General features: G+C 40.6%; 1 long non-coding RNA gene across 1 annotated transcript in view; it reads left to right on the top strand.

Annotated features, from left to right (window-relative positions):
* The first annotated feature begins 15,632 nt into the window (after positions 1-15,632).
* LOC306758958 overlaps positions 15,633-18,098 on the top strand; it is a 112,894-nt gene continuing 110,428 nt past the window's right edge. The window contains exon 1 of the long non-coding RNA XR_013771408.1: positions 15,633-15,709. This is a non-coding gene — a long non-coding RNA (uncharacterized lncRNA). The remainder of the gene's footprint in view (positions 15,710-18,098) is intronic.

Raw genomic sequence — 18,098 nt, forward strand, 5'->3', positions numbered from 1 at the left:
TTCATGGCGAGATCGCTTTTTTCCATGGGTTGCCACGGTAACACGCTTTCGCCTATCAAAAAGATTTGAATAACTTTTGGTCCCCATCTCGTCACGAAGCTCCATGGCGAATGTGGAGCCAATAGCATGAATCGCCTCAGACTAGTTCGTTCAAATGCGATGCGCCCAAATTGACAAAAACGGGCAAAAAAATGGCCGCAAACGCCAAGATGGCGGAAAGCCCGTTGCCATGACAACAGGCGTTTCAATGACTTTTTTACTTGTCTTGATGTGATAGACATGTGTACCGAATTTCGTCGTCCTACGTCAAACTAAATTTTTTTTTCCCCATTCTAGAGGCCATTTTTGGCGTTTCTAGGGGGCGCTGTCGAGGCATTTTTGCATTGGCGTGCATACAAACGCCAAATTATCAAAATTTTCACCGGACGTGAGGTGTGTGCCAAGTTTCGCAACTTTTCACGGGGTCTAAGGGGGTCAAAATTGAGCGAGTTGTGCTTAAAATAATAAACATTACAATAACAATAGGGCCTTGCCATACTTCGTATGGCTCGGACCCTAATTAAAGCCGCAAGCGGCATCCATCGGGTCCTCGCCTCATGCCGAACCCTCCACCCGAACTCACCACAAAGCTTCCGGGTAGATGTGAAGTAAAAGGCATGAATCCAAAACTAGTTTGTTAAAAAACAATGCACATTCAGTAATAAATAGGCATAAACGCCAAGATGGCGGACACCATGTTGCCATGGTAACAGGTGGTCAATGCACTTTTTTTACTCGCCTTGGGTTGTTACACATGTGTGCCGAATTTCGTAGCCTAAGATGAAAGTAGACAATCGGGCCCCTGAGGGCCCCCCCAAAAAGTGCCCCCCCCACAATACATTCTATAATGTGTTAAGGACCTACCAAATATGAATAGTTAAAATTTTGGTGCACATCGCATGAATTTGTGCAAAGATATAAGCAAACCGTGTTTCATGGCGAGAAGGCTTTTTTCCAAGATGGCGGACACTCCAGTGCCATGGTAACAGGCTCTTAATTGAGTTTTATGCTTGTCTCTGGTTGATACACATGTGTGCCGAATTTCGTAGCCCTAGCTCAAAGTAGACTATCGGGCCCCTAAGGGCCCCCCCAAAATGTGCCCCCCCCACAATACATATTACAACACGTTAAGGACCTACCAAATATGAATTATTGGAATTTTGGTTCCGATCGGATGTATTTCTGCAGAAATATAAGCAAACCGTGTTTCATGGCGAGAACGCTGTTTTCCATGGGTTGCCACGGTAACACGCTGTCTCCTATCAGAAAGATTTGAATAACTTTTGGTCCCCATCTTGTCACGAAGCTCCATGGCGAATGTGGAGCCAATAGCCTGAATCCCCTCAGACTAGTTCGTTGAAATACGATGCGCTTAAAGTGATAAAAAGGGCATAAACGCCAAGATGGCGGACACCCCGTTGCCATGGTAACAGGTTCTCAATAGAGTTTTTTGCTCGTCTTGGTTACTTATACATGTGTACCGAATTTCGTAGCCATAGGTCAAAGTAGACTATCGGGCCCCTCGGGGCCCCCCCCCAAAATGCGCCCCCCCCACAATACATATTACAATGCGTTAAGGACCTGCCAAATATGAATTATTGGAATTTTGGTTCCGATCGGATGCATTTTGGCAGAGATATAAGCAAACCGTGTTTCATGGCGAGAACGCTTTTTTCCATGGGTTGCCACGGTAACACGCTTTCTCCTATCAAAAAGATTTGAATAACTTTTTGTCCCCATCTTGTCACGAAGCTCCATGGCGAATGTGGAGCCAATAGCATGAATCGCCTCAGACTAGTTCGTTCAAATGCGATGCGCCCAAATCGACAAAAACGGGCAAAAAAATGGCCCCAAACGCCAAGATGGCGGACAGCCTGTTGCCATGACAACAGGCGTTTCAATGACTTTTTTACTTGTCTTGATATGATAGACATGTGTACCGAATTTCGTCGTCCTACGTCAAACTAAAATTTTTTTTCCCCATTCTAGAGGCCATTTCTGGCGTTTCTAGGGGGCGCCGTCGAGGCATTTTTACATTGGCGTGCACGCGGACCCCAGAATATCGCTATTTTCGCCGGGATTGAGGTGTGTGCCAAGTTTCGCAACTTTTCACGGGGTCTAAGGGGGTCAAAAATGGCCGAGTTGTGCTCAGAACGAGGAGAATAATAATAAACATTACAATAACAATAGGGCCTTGCCACACTTCGTATGGCTCGGACCCTAATTAAAGCCGCAAGCGGCATCCATCGGGTCCTCGCCTCATGCCGAACCCTCCACCCGAACTCGCCACAAAGCTTCCGGGTGGATGTGAAGTAAAAGGCACGAATCCAAAGCTAGTTTGTTCAAAAACAATGTACATACAGTGCTAAATGGGCGTAAACACCAAGATGGCGGACACCCCGTTGCCATGGTAACAGGTGGTCAATGCACTTTTTTACTCGCCTTGGGTTGTTACACATGTGTGCCGGATTTCGTAGCCATAGGTGAAAGTAGACAATCGGGCTCCTGAGGGCCCCCCCCAGAAAGTGCCCCCCCCCCACAATACATTCTATAATGTGTTAAGGACCTACCAAATATGAATAGTTAAAGTTTTGGTGCACATCGCATGAATTTGTGCAAAGATATAAGCAAACCGTGTTTCATGGCGAGAAGGTTTTTTTCCAAGATGGCGGACACTCCATTGCCATGGTAACAGGTGCTTAATTGAGTTTTTTGCTTGTCTAGGGTTGATACACATGTGTGCCGGATTTCGTAGCCCTAGCTCAAAGTAGACGATCGGGCCCCTAGGGGCCCCCCCAAAATGTGCCCCCCCCCCCCCTACAATACATATTACAATGCGTTAAGGACCTACCAAATATGAAGTATTGGAATTTTGGTTCCGATCGGATGTATTTCTGCGAAGATATGAGTGAACCGTGTTTCATGGCGAGGAGTATTTTTTTCAAGATGGCGGACACCCCGTTGCCATGGTAACAGGTTCTCAATAGAGTTTTTTGCTCGTCTTGGTTACTTATACATGTGTACCGAATTTCGTAGCCCTAGGTCAAAGTAGACGATCGGGCCCCTAGGGGCCGCCCCCAAAATGTGCCCCCTCCACAATACATATTACAATGCGTTAAGGACCTACCAAATATGAATGATTGGAATTTTGGTTCCGATCGGATGCATTTCTGCAGAGATATAAGCAAACCGTGTTTCATGGCGAGAACGCTTTTTTCCATGGGTTGCCACGGTAACAAGCTTTCTCCTATCAGAAAGATTTGAATAACTTTTGGTCCCCATCTTGTCACGAAGCTCCATGGCGAATGTGGAGCCAATAGCATGAATCGCCTCAGACTAGTTCGTTCAAATACGATGCGCTTAAAGTGATAAAAAGGGCATAAACGCCAAGATGGCGGACACCCCGTTGCCATGGTAACAGGTTCTCAATAGAGTTTTTTTGCTCGTCTTGGTTACTTATACATGTGTACCGAATTTCGTAGCCATAGGTCAAAGTAGACAATCGGGCCCCTAGGGGCCCCCCCGAAAATGTGCCCCCCCCCACAATACATATTACAATGCGTTAAGGACCTACCAAATATGAATTATCTGAATTTTGGTTCCGATCGGATGTATTTCTGCGAAGATATGAGTGAACCGTGTTTCATGGCGAGAACGCTTTTTTCCATGGGTTGCCACGGTAACACGCTTTCTCCTATCAGAAAGATTTGAATAGCTTTTGGTCCCCATCTTGTCACGAAGCTCCATCGCGAATGTGGAGCCAATAGCCTGAATCCCCTCAGACTAGTTCGTTCAAATGCGATGCGCTTAAAGTGATAAAAAGGGCATAAACGCCAAGATGGCGGACACCCCGTTGCCATGGTAACAGGTTCTCAATAGAGTTTTTTGCTCGTCTTGGTTACTTATACATGTGTACCGAATTTCATAGCCATAGGTCAAAGTAGACTATCGGGCCCCTAGGGGCCCCCCCCCAAAATGCGCCCCACCCACAATACATATTACAATGCGTGAAGGACCTACCAAACATGAATTATTTTAATTTTGGTTCCGATCGGATGTATTTCTGCGAAGATATGAGTGAACCGTGTTTCATGGCGAGAACGCTTTTTTCCATGGGTTGCCACGGTAACACGCTTTCTCCTATCAAAAAGATTTGAATAACTTTTGGTACCCATCTTGTCACGAAGCTCCATGGCGAATGTGGAGCCAATAGCATGAATCGCCTCAGACTAGTTCGTTCAAATGCGATGCGCCCAAATTGACAAAAACGGGCCAAAAAATGGCCGCAAACGCCAAGATGGCGGAAAGCCCGTTGCCATGACAACAGGCGTTTCAATGACTTTTTTACTTGTCTTGATGTGATAGACATGTGTACCGAATTTTGTCGTCCTACGTCAAACTAAATTTTTTTGACCCCATTCTAGAGGCCATTTTTGGCGTTTCTAGGGGGCGCCGTCGAGGCATTTTTGCATTGGCGTGCACGCGGACCCCAGAATATCGCTATTTTCGCCGGGACTGAGGTGTGTGCCAAGTTTCGCAACTTTTCACGGGGCCTAAGGGGGTGAAAAATAGCCGAGTTGTGCTCAGAACGAGGAGAATAATAATAAACATTACAATAACAATAGGGCCCTGCCATACTTCGTATGGCTCGGACCCTAATTAAAGCCGCAAGCGGCATCCATCGGGTCCTCGCCTCATGCCGAACCCTCCACCCGAGTCCTGGTTCTCCAAATGCTACATGTAAAGGACCCTCAGAGACAGTTCATTTTGATAGAGATATACAATTCACATATTGAGAAAAGAATGTGTGTAAATGCCAAGATGGTGGACAGCCCGTTACCATGGCAACATGTGTTTCATTGACTTTTTAGCTTGTCTTGGGATGTTACACATGTGTGCCGAATTTCGTAGCCCTAGGTCAAAGTAGACTGCCGGGCCCCTAGGGACCCCCCCTCAAAAAGTGCCCCCCCCCCACAACACATTCTATAATGTGTTAAGGACCTACCAAATATGAATAGTTACAGTTTTGGTGCACATCGCATGAATTTGTGCAAAGATATAAGCAAACCGTGTTTCATGGCGAGAAGGTTTTTTTTCCAAGATGGCGGACACTCCGTTGCCATGGTGACAGGTGCTTAATTGAGTTTTATGCTTGTCTAGGGTTGATACACATGTGTGCCGAATTTCGTAGCCCTAGCTCAAAGTAGACAATCGGGCCCCTAGGGGCCCCCCCCAGAATGCGCCCCCCCCACCATACATATTACAATGCGTTAAGGACCTACCAAACATGAATTATTTTAATTTTGGTTCCAATCGGATGTATTTCTGCGAAGATATGAGTGAACCATGTTTCATGGCGAGAACGCTTTTTTCCATGGGTTGCCACGGTAACACGCTTTCTCCTATCAGAAAGATTTGAATAACGTTTGGTCCCCATCTTGTCACGAAGCTCCATGGTGAATGTGGAGCCAATAGCATGAATCGCCTCAGACTAGTTCGTTCAAATACGATGAGCTTAAAGTGATAAAAAGGGCATAAACGCCATGATGGCGGACACCCCGTTGCCATGGTAACAGGTTCTCAATAGAGTTTTTTGCTCGTCTTGGTTACTTATACATGTGTACCGAATTTCGTAGCCATAGGTCAAAGTAGACTATCGGGCCCCTAGGGGCCCCCCCCAAAATGCGCCCCCCCCACAATACATATTACAATGCGTGAAGGACCTACCAAACATGAATTATCAGAATTTTGTTTCCGATCGGATGCATTTCTGCGAAGATATGAGTGAACCGTGTTTCATGGCGAGAACGCTTTTTTCCATGGGTTGCCACGGTAACATGCTTTGTCCTATCAAAAAGATTTGAATAACTTTTGGTCCCCATCTTGTCACGAAGCTCCATGGCGAATGTGGAGCCAATAGCATGAATCGCCTCAGACTAGTTCGTTCAAATGCGATGCGCCCAAATTGACAAAAACGGGCAAAAAAATGGCCGCAAACGCCAAGATGGCGGACAGCCCGTTGCCATGACAACAGGCGTTTCAATGACTTTTTTACTTGTCTTGATGTGATAGACATGTGTACCGAATTTCGTCGTCCTACGTCAAACTAAAAATTTTTTGCCCCATTCTAGAGGCCATTTTTGGCGTTTCTAGGGGGCGCCGTCGAGGCATTTTTGCATTGGCGTGCATACAAACGCCAAATTATCGAAATTTTCACCGGACGTGAGGTGTGTGCCAAGTTTCGCAACTTTTCACGGGGCCTAAGGGGGTCAAAATTGAGTGAGTTGTGCTTAGGAGAATAATAATAAACATTTGGAAAACAATAGGGCCTTGCCATACTTCGTATGGCTCGGACCCTAATAATAATTAAAGCCGCAAGCGGCATCCATCGGGTCCTCGCCTCATGCCGAAGACACCCCGCCCCCCCCCTCCATTGTGGACGAGGTGAAGGACCTAGAAAATAGAAATGCAGTTAACTTTGATGCCGATCCAATGTATTTTTATGGACATAAACAATGTCTATCCAGTGAAAAAAAAATGTACTGGTCCACCAAACCATGACTCATGTGGATATGCTGTTCAACCAGTTTCAGAAATTAAACATCAACCCTGTCTGGATTAAAACTCTTTTTCAGAGGTTCAAAGACAACATGCTCAACATCAGGTAAATATTTATATTTATATAAATTATAATTTATTGTTTACTCAGAAAGTTATTGTTAAATAGAGCAGTCACTCATTTAAGACTGTAAAAGCCATAAGTTTATTGACTTGACATCACAGCAAATTATTCTTATGAAGCACATCGCATTTCATTCTTTTGGTATTTAAAGAAAGATTCTTTTATGTTTCATGATAAACCTTTTCTTAATCCAGACTGTGACCTAAACAGGTCAAGTGATCGGTAGAATATAGATTATTATGGTGTTTCATGAATGTTTTTAGTGCATAAAAACCTTCATTATGTTATTATGTTGTTTGGACCAGGATGTCAGTCCCGTCTCTCTGTGAGGACAGCACTGCTGGACAGCCGGTGAAGAGACAGGATGCTGGGACCAGGAGAACAACAGAGGCTGGCTACAGAGGTCAGTCATATTTTCAGTCAAATCCATGTAGTTTATATTCTTACTTTGGTCACATGATGCTAGAACAATACTGAAGATCTGGTACAGAATTATTGACACCCCTTATCAATAGAATTGCTAAGGTCTGACTTTCTTATAATTGAAAACTTTTGATGTTTGCTTCAGGTCTGTGATACCATCCTGGTGCACGCTGAGGAGCAGCTAAACACGACTGTTAAGGCATGTCCCATGTTGGACAAGGCCAAGGCAGAACTGTCCCTCTTCTACAAGAACAGTGAAGTTAAAGGTTGTGGTGCAGAAGTGCCTCTGTAGCAGTTTCTCATAAAGAACAACCTTCAGATGAGTCACAGCCTTCTCCAGATCATTATGTCAACACCATAACAACTGCTGAATCTGAGAAATGCTTTTCTACTCGACTGTGAGAAACTCCATGACACAGGATCGCCTCAACGCCATGCCATGCTCTTCATGGAGAATAAGCTTGTGGGGGACATTCAGACTTTAATAGGAGGATTATTGAGAGATTTGCCTTAAATAAGGAGAGGAAAACTAAATTCTTCTACCAGTTTTATTTGATCTTTTGTTCTTGGAGAAAACCAAATATGAAATCAGTTCATTCATCAGGTTCTAGTGTTCATTATTTAGTAGTCAAAGAATTATTACTGAATGTAGATTGTTGCAAAAGTCCTGTCAAAAGTTTGAGTGAGGTTAGATTTTTTAGGGAAAGGTATGCTGGTGTTTACTTTCTGTAGCCGACACCAAAAGCACTTCTCATGCCTATTGTCTTATTAAGGCTTGTGACAAATATTTATGTGTAGATTTGTTTTACCACTGTTTATATTTCAAAATATATTATGAGCTAATTAATGTCTTTTTTTTTTTTACAAAAATATTTGTATTAAATAAGATGTTAAATACAATCCTGTCATTATAAAACAAAATTTTCCTTTGAGCTAAATTATGAATTTCTGGTATTTGTCATTGTTGTCATTTTAGGATATAATAAAGTATTTGTGAAATACATAACTTTTAAAGTAGATTTTTTTTTATTGCTATAATTATTGTTTGTCTTCAACAATAGATAGATTTGACAAAGCCCCACCTAAAAAATAATAAAATATATATATACACACACACACACATACATATATATATATATATATATATATATATATATATATATATATATATATATATATATATATATATATATAATGTGTGTGTGTGTGTGTGTGTGTGTGTATGTATGTATGTACATGTGGACATTTATGGGTCACTGAATACAAAATATACTGTATTTTTTTCCATTTTATTTGTTTATTTATTTTCCTTTATTCATCCATGTCCAAGGTGTCATCACCTTAATCCCCTCCGTCTTCAACATGACAACGAGGTGTTCTCTGTCTTGTACCACAGTGGTTTGTCTTTCACTGGCACATCCACAAGAAGTGCTTTTTCCAGCTGTCATCCTCATCTTTGTGTTCCAATCCACCTTTTTCTCGTCTCAGCTTTCTCACATCCGGATAATTTTACCGTGGAGCTGCGGAGAAGTGCTTCAATGCTGCGTCACAAAATCATGCAGGCTTTTGTGTATAAAAAAAAAAAAAAAAAAAGCCTTCACTCTCCTGTTTTCCTTATATGGAAGAGAGACTTTTTGTGTTATTTATTTGTTTATTGACACAACAGGGCTGTCATTCATAAAACTAGCAGCATCCCCACAGTCATTATAAAAACAAAAACCACGATTCAGCGAATAACTCCTAAATGTAGTTGATATTCAATAGAAAATTCGTTTTGTAAAACTGGCTTTGTTCAATAAAGTTTATTGAAAAAAAAAAAAAAACGTTCGTCAGAGCTGCTGCTGCGCTGCAAACTGCAGGTGCACGTCTGCTCCTTTGATGTGTCCCGGTCGGACATCTTGTTTTCTAGAAGCTTCCAGAAGCTTCTCCGGTCTTTCAGATCGAGCTTCTGACCTGACCGCACGTCTCGTTGAGAGCCTGTCTGAATATTGGTGGATTATTGTCACTTCATCCAGAGATTTTCGAGCTTTTCAACCGCGAGAACTTCTTATAAAGCCTTCGTGTCTTCGACTGGTAAGTTTATCATTTTCATTTTGATCAATTAGATGTTTTTCCACCGTGTTGGCTTACTTAGCTTAGCTTAGCTTCGCTTAGCTTAAGTGGAGCTTAGCTTCGTGTAGCCTGTAACCTGTTTATCCCTCTGCATTGAAATTATAGTTCGATGTTTTTGGGGGTTTTTTTTGTTTGTATTGTTTTGTTTTTTTTAACGTGAGCTCAAAAAAATATGTCTTAACAGCGAACCGTGTTTTTATTAACTAAATGCCTCTCTTACATGGATATCTAAGCTAAGCTATTTTAGCTTAGGAGATGATTAGGCATAAGTTTTACTGCACATGAATGGAGATATTTGTGCTCCTAGCTCTAAATTTGCTGAGCATTTTATTTAGTTTTTCTGTGAAAATGGCTTTATTTTACTGAAGATTTAGTGAGACAACGCTATAAAGTTGGGATGTTTTTAGATTAAGTTCTGAAGAATCTGAAAATAAATTTAAGTTAACAATTTAATTGATATATTAATTGATATATAAGAATAATAATTAATATACTAAGAAATTGTATTACAGAAAAAAGCTAAATAAGACTAAAAATGATCTAAAAAAAAAAACATTTGAGGAATATTAAATCAACTTAGAAAGAGTGGGACAAAGAAAATGACATATCCAGATATTTTGCTGGTAACAGTAGTGTTAAATATGACATGAAAGAGGCAGTCATGAGTATTAGGCTGATTCTGGATTACCAGTCGCTTTACACTCTGTTTTGGTAACTGATAGTACTGTAGTTACAGTACTGTGTGGAGGTGTGGGGTAACAATTACAAAACCACACTTATCAAATGTCCAGAAATGATAACTGAGCAAGGCAGAAATAGTATAGAATACAGACGTATTATATAAACTGAGTAGTTCTGTTATTATTGATATAATTGTTGCTATTGTTGTTGGTCTTGCTGCATTGCTCCATTACTGTAGTTGATTGTTGTATTCTTATAGATTATGAGATATTGAGGATATTGTACAGGTGTCACTGATATACTGGGTGGTTGTTTTTGTGTTGCTGCTACTGCTGCTGCTGTTGTTGTATTTTGTTGTGCTATTTTTTTTATCACTGGGGGCAGGTTTCATTATCATCATTTCAAGTCCGCTAAACCCATACAGTTGGACTCAGTACCTCATATACTACTTGCACAGAAACTATGAAGTACTTCTACTGTGTACTTTTCCTGTTATTCATTTATAAAGTGTCAAACACGTAAAATGAAATACCTTTTTGGATGACTTTGAAGTGGATTAAAATTAATTTCCTTAATAGTTAGTCCGCCAAACCCATACAGTTGGACCCAGTACCTCATATATTACTTGTACAGAAACTATGAAGTACTTACAGTACAGGTTTGGTGTACTAACTATTCAACAAATGAATTATATCATACTTCAAAGTTAGCTGATAATGCATTTTATTTCCATGTGTAAGGAACTTTCTGAATGCATTACAGGTAAAGTACACAATAAAAGTATTTAATTGTTTTTGTGCAAGTAGTACATAAAGTACTGAGTCCAACTGTACAGGTTTGGTGGACTAACTATTGAAAAAATTAATTTTATTACATTTGAAAATCATCCAAAAAAGTCTTTGATTATTCACGTGTATGGGATTTTATGAATTGATTACAGGAAAAGCACACAGTAAAAGTATTGCATAGTTTCTGTACAAGAAGCAAATGAGGTATTTAGAACTGTACAGTTTGGTAGACTAACTATTGAAGAAATTAATTTTATTACACTTCAAAATCATCCCAAAAGGTCTTTCATCAATTATGTGTAAGACATTTAATCAATAGATTACAGGAAAAGTATACAGTAAAAATACTTCATTGTTTTTGTGCAAGCAGTACAAAGGGTACTGAGTCCAACCATATGGGTTTGGTGGACTAACTATTGAAGAAATTAATTTTATTACACTTCAAAATCATCCCAAAAGGTCAATCAATTATGTGTAAGACATTTAATCAATAGATTACAGGAAAAGTAAAAATACTTCATTGTTTTTGTGCAAGCAGTACATAGGGTACTGAGTCCAACCATATGGGTTTGGTGGACTAACTATTGAAAAAGTTACTATTGAAGAAATTAATTTTATTACATTTGAAAATCATCCAAAAAGGTCTGATTATTCACGTGTATGAGATTTTATTAACTGATTACTGGAGAAGTAAGTCATAGTGTTTATGCAAGTAGTATATGAGGTACTAAGTCCAACTGTACAGGTTTGGTGGACAAACTATTGAATATATTCATTTTATTGCACTTTTCACGTGTTGAGCAACAAATTTTTTATTTAGTTTTTATCATTATTATCATATCACTTTAACAAAACTGTGTGCTATTGCTCTGTTAAAAAAAAAAAAAAAAAAAAGCTGCTAGACAAGGATTAAATAAGAAAAAAAGAGATGCTTTATTTTGAAATCCGAAGTAATCGTTGGTAGAAGTTGGCTTTACCATAAAGTTGAAAGTGAACGCGCACTTAAAATAAAGTGTAGGCTGGCTTGACCAGTTGTTGTTTCTTCATCACTGTAGTTGATTCTTGTATTCTTATAGATTATGAGATAGTGAGGATATCATTGTACAGGTATCACTGATGGGTGGTTGCTGCTGTTGTGTTTCTGCTACTGCTGTTTTTGTTACATTTCTTTATGACTGGGACAGGTTTCATTATAAGCTTATGCTTCTACCCACTCCTTTTGAACATTTTTTCATGTTTTATTTCTGTTTTTGTTTTGTTTTTAGATTTATCATCATGTTCAAATCAACTTTTAAACCTAAATTTTCTAGTAAAATATTTTTGCCAGATAGTAGTTATACTTAAATCTATGAGGGTGGAACACACAAGTTAATGGTTGGATGACTGCATGTTATCCAACACATGACATAGAGGCAATAAAAATTAATTATGAATGTGTCACTCTTCCATAATTGTGTGTGATTTACCTTCTGTTTAGTCTTGTGGAGTTTTATTTGGTAGAAGCAGAAATATGTTGTCTTCATTGCAATTGATGATGGCTTGCAAATGTTTGTGTTATACCAGTATCATTCTGTTGTTTTCTTTATGCTTATTTTTCTGTATTTTGTCTAACCTATTTTCTCTTTTTATACAGCATTTGTGTAAGACTGTTTGTGTGAGCGCCTGTCTCTCTGTTGGGGGTGTTTGTGTGTGTGCGAGTGAGTGTGTGTTGTGGTTTCTTTTTTTTTTTTTTTTTTTGCAGAGATGCCGAGAAAGAAGAACTTCCGGAGATGCCAGGCAGCCATGAGGAGGGCAGCCAACAGACTGACGATCGAGGCCTCTCCTCAGCCTCCCGAGGTCCACTGTGCGCGTATGTATCTCTTATTCGCACCTTATCTGCCTGTATTCATATTTCATATATTTTTATACTTTATATTCATATATTTTTTATCTTTGTATATTTTAATAGTTTTTACTGTATGGCACAACCCCGGCACAACAATTGCCTGCCTAATAAAGTTCTTATCCAGGCATTTTATGTATCTTTAGTTAGTTGTTATTCTGTTATTGATCTATTTTCTCTGTATGTCTGTAGCGCACGGAACTGGGCACCGACATCAGGTGGAGAAGTGGGAGACGTCGGTGTTCACCGGGCGGCAGCACAAACTGGTCCTCCCGCAGGAGTCCCATGGCAAGAAGGTAATGTTGTGTTTGAAATAGACTAACATAATAGTTACCCAAGTGAACAGTACATGTTGAAATAAATACAAAAATCTTCTCATTCAGGTGGTCTTAGCCATTGGTGACTCCCATCTTCGAAGCCTTGCAGGTATTTACATCACTATTTTGTATGTTCAATAAAGTATTCATTTGTGCTGTATTGATGTGTTTTATAAAAATGTTTTACAGATAAAAACAATTACAGTCGAAACCGTCTTTGATTTTATTTTAGATGGCATCGTGCAGGTCGACGGGGAGCGTCTGGCGTGGGGGTTCATGTCAACGCCCGGAGCTGGCGCCCGAGAGTTGAGGACAGAGGTGATTAACGCAGTAGTCCCTCTGACACCCGACTTGGTGTGCGTTTTAGCTCCGAGCAATGACTTGACTTCCAAGCACACCATCGGTCACGTGGCTGCAGACTTTGAGAGGTACCTGGCCGCCGTCTGCAGTCGCTGGCCTAAGGTAAGCACACCCTGAAATTACAGTCTTTGTGGCAGGCATGATTAGCTTCTCCCTTGTATTTTACATGTAAAAGCTGTTTTCTCTGAATACAGCTCAAACACTTATGTAAAATGCATATTTTTGTTTTTAATGTTTTGATACTGCATATGTAAGAGCAGTCTTTGAGAAGTCTGTTTTCCTAAATGACTAAAAGTGTTTTTGCAGTATGTTTAAACTCAGTAGTGTGAACAGAATTTCATCCGATAAAAGTTGACAGAAAAATGTGTAAATTGATAGCCTTCTGACTGTTCAAGAAAAGATCAGAAAACGAGAGATGTTGATGAGTTGTTTCTCTACAGGTGTGTGTGCTGGACTTTCCCCCGAGGCTGACTGTCGAGGAATCCCTGCAAGAGCTCTACCGTCAGGAGTTTCACCGCGTGGCAACCCGCATGGGTACGTTAAAATATGTACTTGTGCTGTTGCATGTTTATCAAAGAAGACATCAGACATGTGTCGTGATTGTATTTTCCTTCAGCATCGTGGTATATAGATGTATGTAATTGTGTTGTTTTGCAAGCATAAAGAGCTGTGCTATGTGTTTTTCTTTGAAAGCTGTGAAGTACTACCACCTCGTGGATTACTTCCCCCGACGTTGCCTCAGCATGTGGAGTCATGATGGTGTAAGTAAATCTTTTGTCTTGATGAAGTTTGATGCACTCATGCTCAAGTCAGTGGCTGGGATGGAATCCAGGACCTTCTGATCCAGAGATGAAAAACTGTTTGAATAGAGCTGTGTGTATTTAGTGAGAGATGTTGTGGAGAAACTTAACATTTCATTCATGTCGTCGTACTAGGTGCACCTGAGTGATGACGTCGGGATGGTGCGCTTTGCAGAGTTGCTGTTCGACGTCGCTTACCTGGTTTGCCCTTTTTCATTTAAAACACTTTTTACCTTACAAACATTCAGCTGGATGTGATTTTGGCTGCTGACCAAGTATGTAAAAAGCTATATTGTTTATAATTATTATGTCTTCATTTTTTATTGAAGCAACTGGAGACCGTGCCACCAGCCCCCCCGGTGTGTCGTCCGTCACCACCTCCTCGCTTCACTCCCCGTGTGGTTGTGAAGGGAGAGGTGCGTGTCCGTCGGAGTCCAGGCCCCGAGGAGTGGATTGCTGTTCGTCCGGGCGGCAAGGTAATAATATGGCAGGAAATGTCACAGCTCTAAGGTTTTCATTGTTGTCACTGTTCCACAGACAAAAATTATCCGTGTTTATTTTTTAATTTTCTTTTTTTTTCTTTTTTTCCTTTTTTTCAGTCCTCTGGAAAATGCAGTGCAGTTCAGCGGGAGGTCAGTGTGATAATTGTACAGAAAGACGTTTGAAGAAATGTTTGCTCCAATTGGAAAAGCAATAAAAGTCACTGCTTATGTTTCTGTTTTTGTATTTCTAGCTTGCTGGCATCCCCCTGAATCCTGTGCTGTTCAGCAGTGAGATGTTGGAGGAGATGGAGAAGGTTTCACCATCAAATCTGACATCTCCTGCTGTCTTCGCTGGTGTTTCACCACCAAAGGTAAAGTGCATAAAGACAAACATGTTTATGGGTTGTCATAAAATGTTTTGTTCTGAAAGAGTCATTGATTAACGATAGACTTCTATAATGCTGAATGTGTTCAGTGTCCATATCAAATTCACGGTGTGCAAATCTTTGTGTTTTGGACAGAGGCGGCGTGTGAAACACCAGTCCAAGAGGACTCGCCCGGACAAGCGAAGGGTAAGGAGATTTGGCAATGAAAATTTTTGTATTGAATCTTTTTCCTGTGACGATGTAGTAAAATAAAGTTGTTGTTTTTTTGTTTTTTTTTTTTAATCCCCAGACCGAGACGACATCCAGCCGAGGGATGTCGTCTGACTCCAAGGCTACTGTGGAGTCGAAGAAGGTAAGAAATGTTATTTTGTGTTTAAAGGTCTTTTTAAATTATAAATGTGTGTCTATGTTCATATTTCTGTATTGTATGGGGGGGGGGGGGGGGGGGGGATTTCTCATGTATTTTATTTATTTCTATTTTGGGTAGATGTATAGTAAAATACACTTGTTTTGGTTTCTCTTTAGACCGACACTTCATCCAGCCGGGGGTCGTCGTCGGAGTCCGAGACCACTGTGGAGGTGAAGACGGTAAGAAATATTGTTCTTAAAGACTACCATCAAATATTTTATGATTACACATGACAGTGTTTTGAGCCCATTGCTTGTTGATTTCCTTGCTTAGGTTGAGACATCACAGAGCCAGGGTGTGTTGTCTTCTACTGATGAAGATGAGGAAGCTACTGTGGAGGTAAGTGAGGTGAGTATGGCTAATGTTGATGTTGTTCGGGGTTCATTTCACCAGGGGCACGGTCAGTTTAGGAATCCAGGAGTTCAGTGCATGGCGATAGCTTTGGTCAGTTTAGCCAGACATATGGTGTCTAGTGTGTTGTATTGGAGGACAGAAGATTTAGATTCAGCTCTGTGGTTAGGAGATGACCTCTATACTGATCTAAAGGACCGTGGTATAATCCCTTCAGGGGAAAACTTTTTGATGGTCCCAGAGTTGCCGAGACAGAGAGTTTTGTACTGGCAGAACTTTAAGTTTGAGTTCCCCGATACTCTGAGTGGGGATGTCACTGTGACTGAGGGAGAGTTTATCGAGTGTGGAGCATATGTGACTTTAGAAAACGGGCTGGAAAGGATGTTATCTCAGTACCAGACATGTCTTTTGACCTTGTGTTCAAATACATGTGCTGTCATTTCTGCTGGTGGTAGGTATGCCGTGGTAGACTCTCATTCACGTAGTGCTACCGGTATGTTGGACGTCAGTGGTACCAGTGTTGTTTTGTACTTTGGTTCCATTAGGGAAGTGTTTAATCACTTCAGTCGTTTGGCAGTGATGTTAGGTGGTCGTAGCAAGCCTTTTGAGATAAATGGTGTTGATGTTAGCAGGGAGTGTGTTGACGATGTGCCGAGTAGCTTATTTGGTTGTGATTCTGATGATGACAGTCAGCGAGGAGTAAAACGTCAGGTATCAGCAGATTGGGATGAAACGGACCTTTCCGGCCCATCTGAACATGTGGCAAAGAAACGTCATCATGTTTCAGATGAAGAGTTTGCTGTTGAGGAACAGGTTTTCTTAAGTCAGCAGGTTAGTTCAGATGTAGAGTTAGTCAGTGAAGAACATGGACAGCTTATGTTTAACCCTCTCTGTGGAAGTACTTGCCAAAGCTTGTGTACCAAATTAAAAATAGAGTTTGAAAGTGTAAATAGTGCTGCGTCTAGTCGTGTCGGCGTGTTAGGCGTTCCGTGCCAAAATAGGGACATAGTTGCTGACGGTAGCTGCTACTTTAGGGCCGTTTCTCAGGCAGTGAGTGGCACACAAAAGCATCACATCAAAATTAGGAGAGCGGTTGTTAAACATTTAATAAAAAATGACTACCAATATAGAACTAGTCTAAGAGAAGGTTATTCCTCTGTGGCAGATTACATAGACAAATCAAAAATGAAATATGTTAGCACCTGGGCCACAGAATTAGAAATCCAAGCGACAGCAGATTTATTGGGTATTAATATCTTCACCTTTTTAGATGGTCGTTGGTTAAAGTATGGATGCAATAGCAGTGTGTCAGAAAAATCCATTTATTTAGAAAACTGCCTGGGGAGTCATTATGAGACTGTAGTTTGCGTTAAAGAACCCGAACTAGAACGTTGTTATGGGTTCTGTAAAATAGATTGTTCAGAAGCGTACTGTACTAGATTGTCAGGCAAAGGTTTAAGTAGAGATGCTTCATCCAAAAGTGACACAAATGCTTCCAAAAAGGACGTGGAGCACGACAGAAGTTTGTATATGTCAAAATATAAGAATGTAATGAGAAGAACCCAAATTAGGAATATAAAGAAAACAAAATATGCTGTAGATGCACATCACCGGCAAAACGTGAAGGACCAAAAGAAAAGAAAATATTCAAATGATGCTTGTCACCGACAAAACGTGAATTACCAAAGCAAAATAAGATATGCAAAGGATGTGCGTTACCAGCAAAATGTTAAAGACAGAAGCAAAATAAGATATGCAAAGGATGCGCGTCACCGACAAATCGTGAAGGACCAGAGCAAAATAAAATATGCAAAGGATGTGCGTCACCGACAAATCGTGAAGGACCAGAGCAAAATAAAATATGCGAAGGATGCGCGTCACCGACAAATCGTGAAGGACCAGAGCAAAATAAAATATGCGAAGGATGCGCGTCACCGACAAATCGTGAAGGACCAGAGCAAAATAAAATATGCGAAGGATGCGCGTCACCGACAAATCGTGAAGGACCAGAGCAAAATAAAATATGCAAAGGATGTGCGTCACAGAGAAACTGTTAAGAGAATAGTCAAATTAAAGAGGCAAGAAATTAAAGATAAAACACAGGATATTGAGTTCTTCACAGAGAGGTTTTTAAACAAAGTTGAACATGGTCCAGAGTATGTCTGTTGTGTCTGTTTCAGGCTGTTGTTTCCTCATCAGGTGTTGAGTTGTAGGAGGGCTGCCTATAACAAGACTGAGATAATAGCTTCTTTAGCAGATAGGTGCATTAGAACTGACTATTTACATGAATGTAGTGAGGATTGTGTTGAGCCATGTCAGATACTGACTTCAAGTAGAGGACATCTTTGGATTTGTTACACTTGTCATCATAAAATTTCAAATGGCA

Source organism: Telmatherina bonti (genome assembly GCF_933228915.1).
Source record: "Telmatherina bonti genome assembly, chromosome: 7".
NCBI classification, from domain to species: domain Eukaryota; kingdom Metazoa; phylum Chordata; class Actinopteri; order Atheriniformes; family Telmatherinidae; genus Telmatherina; species Telmatherina bonti.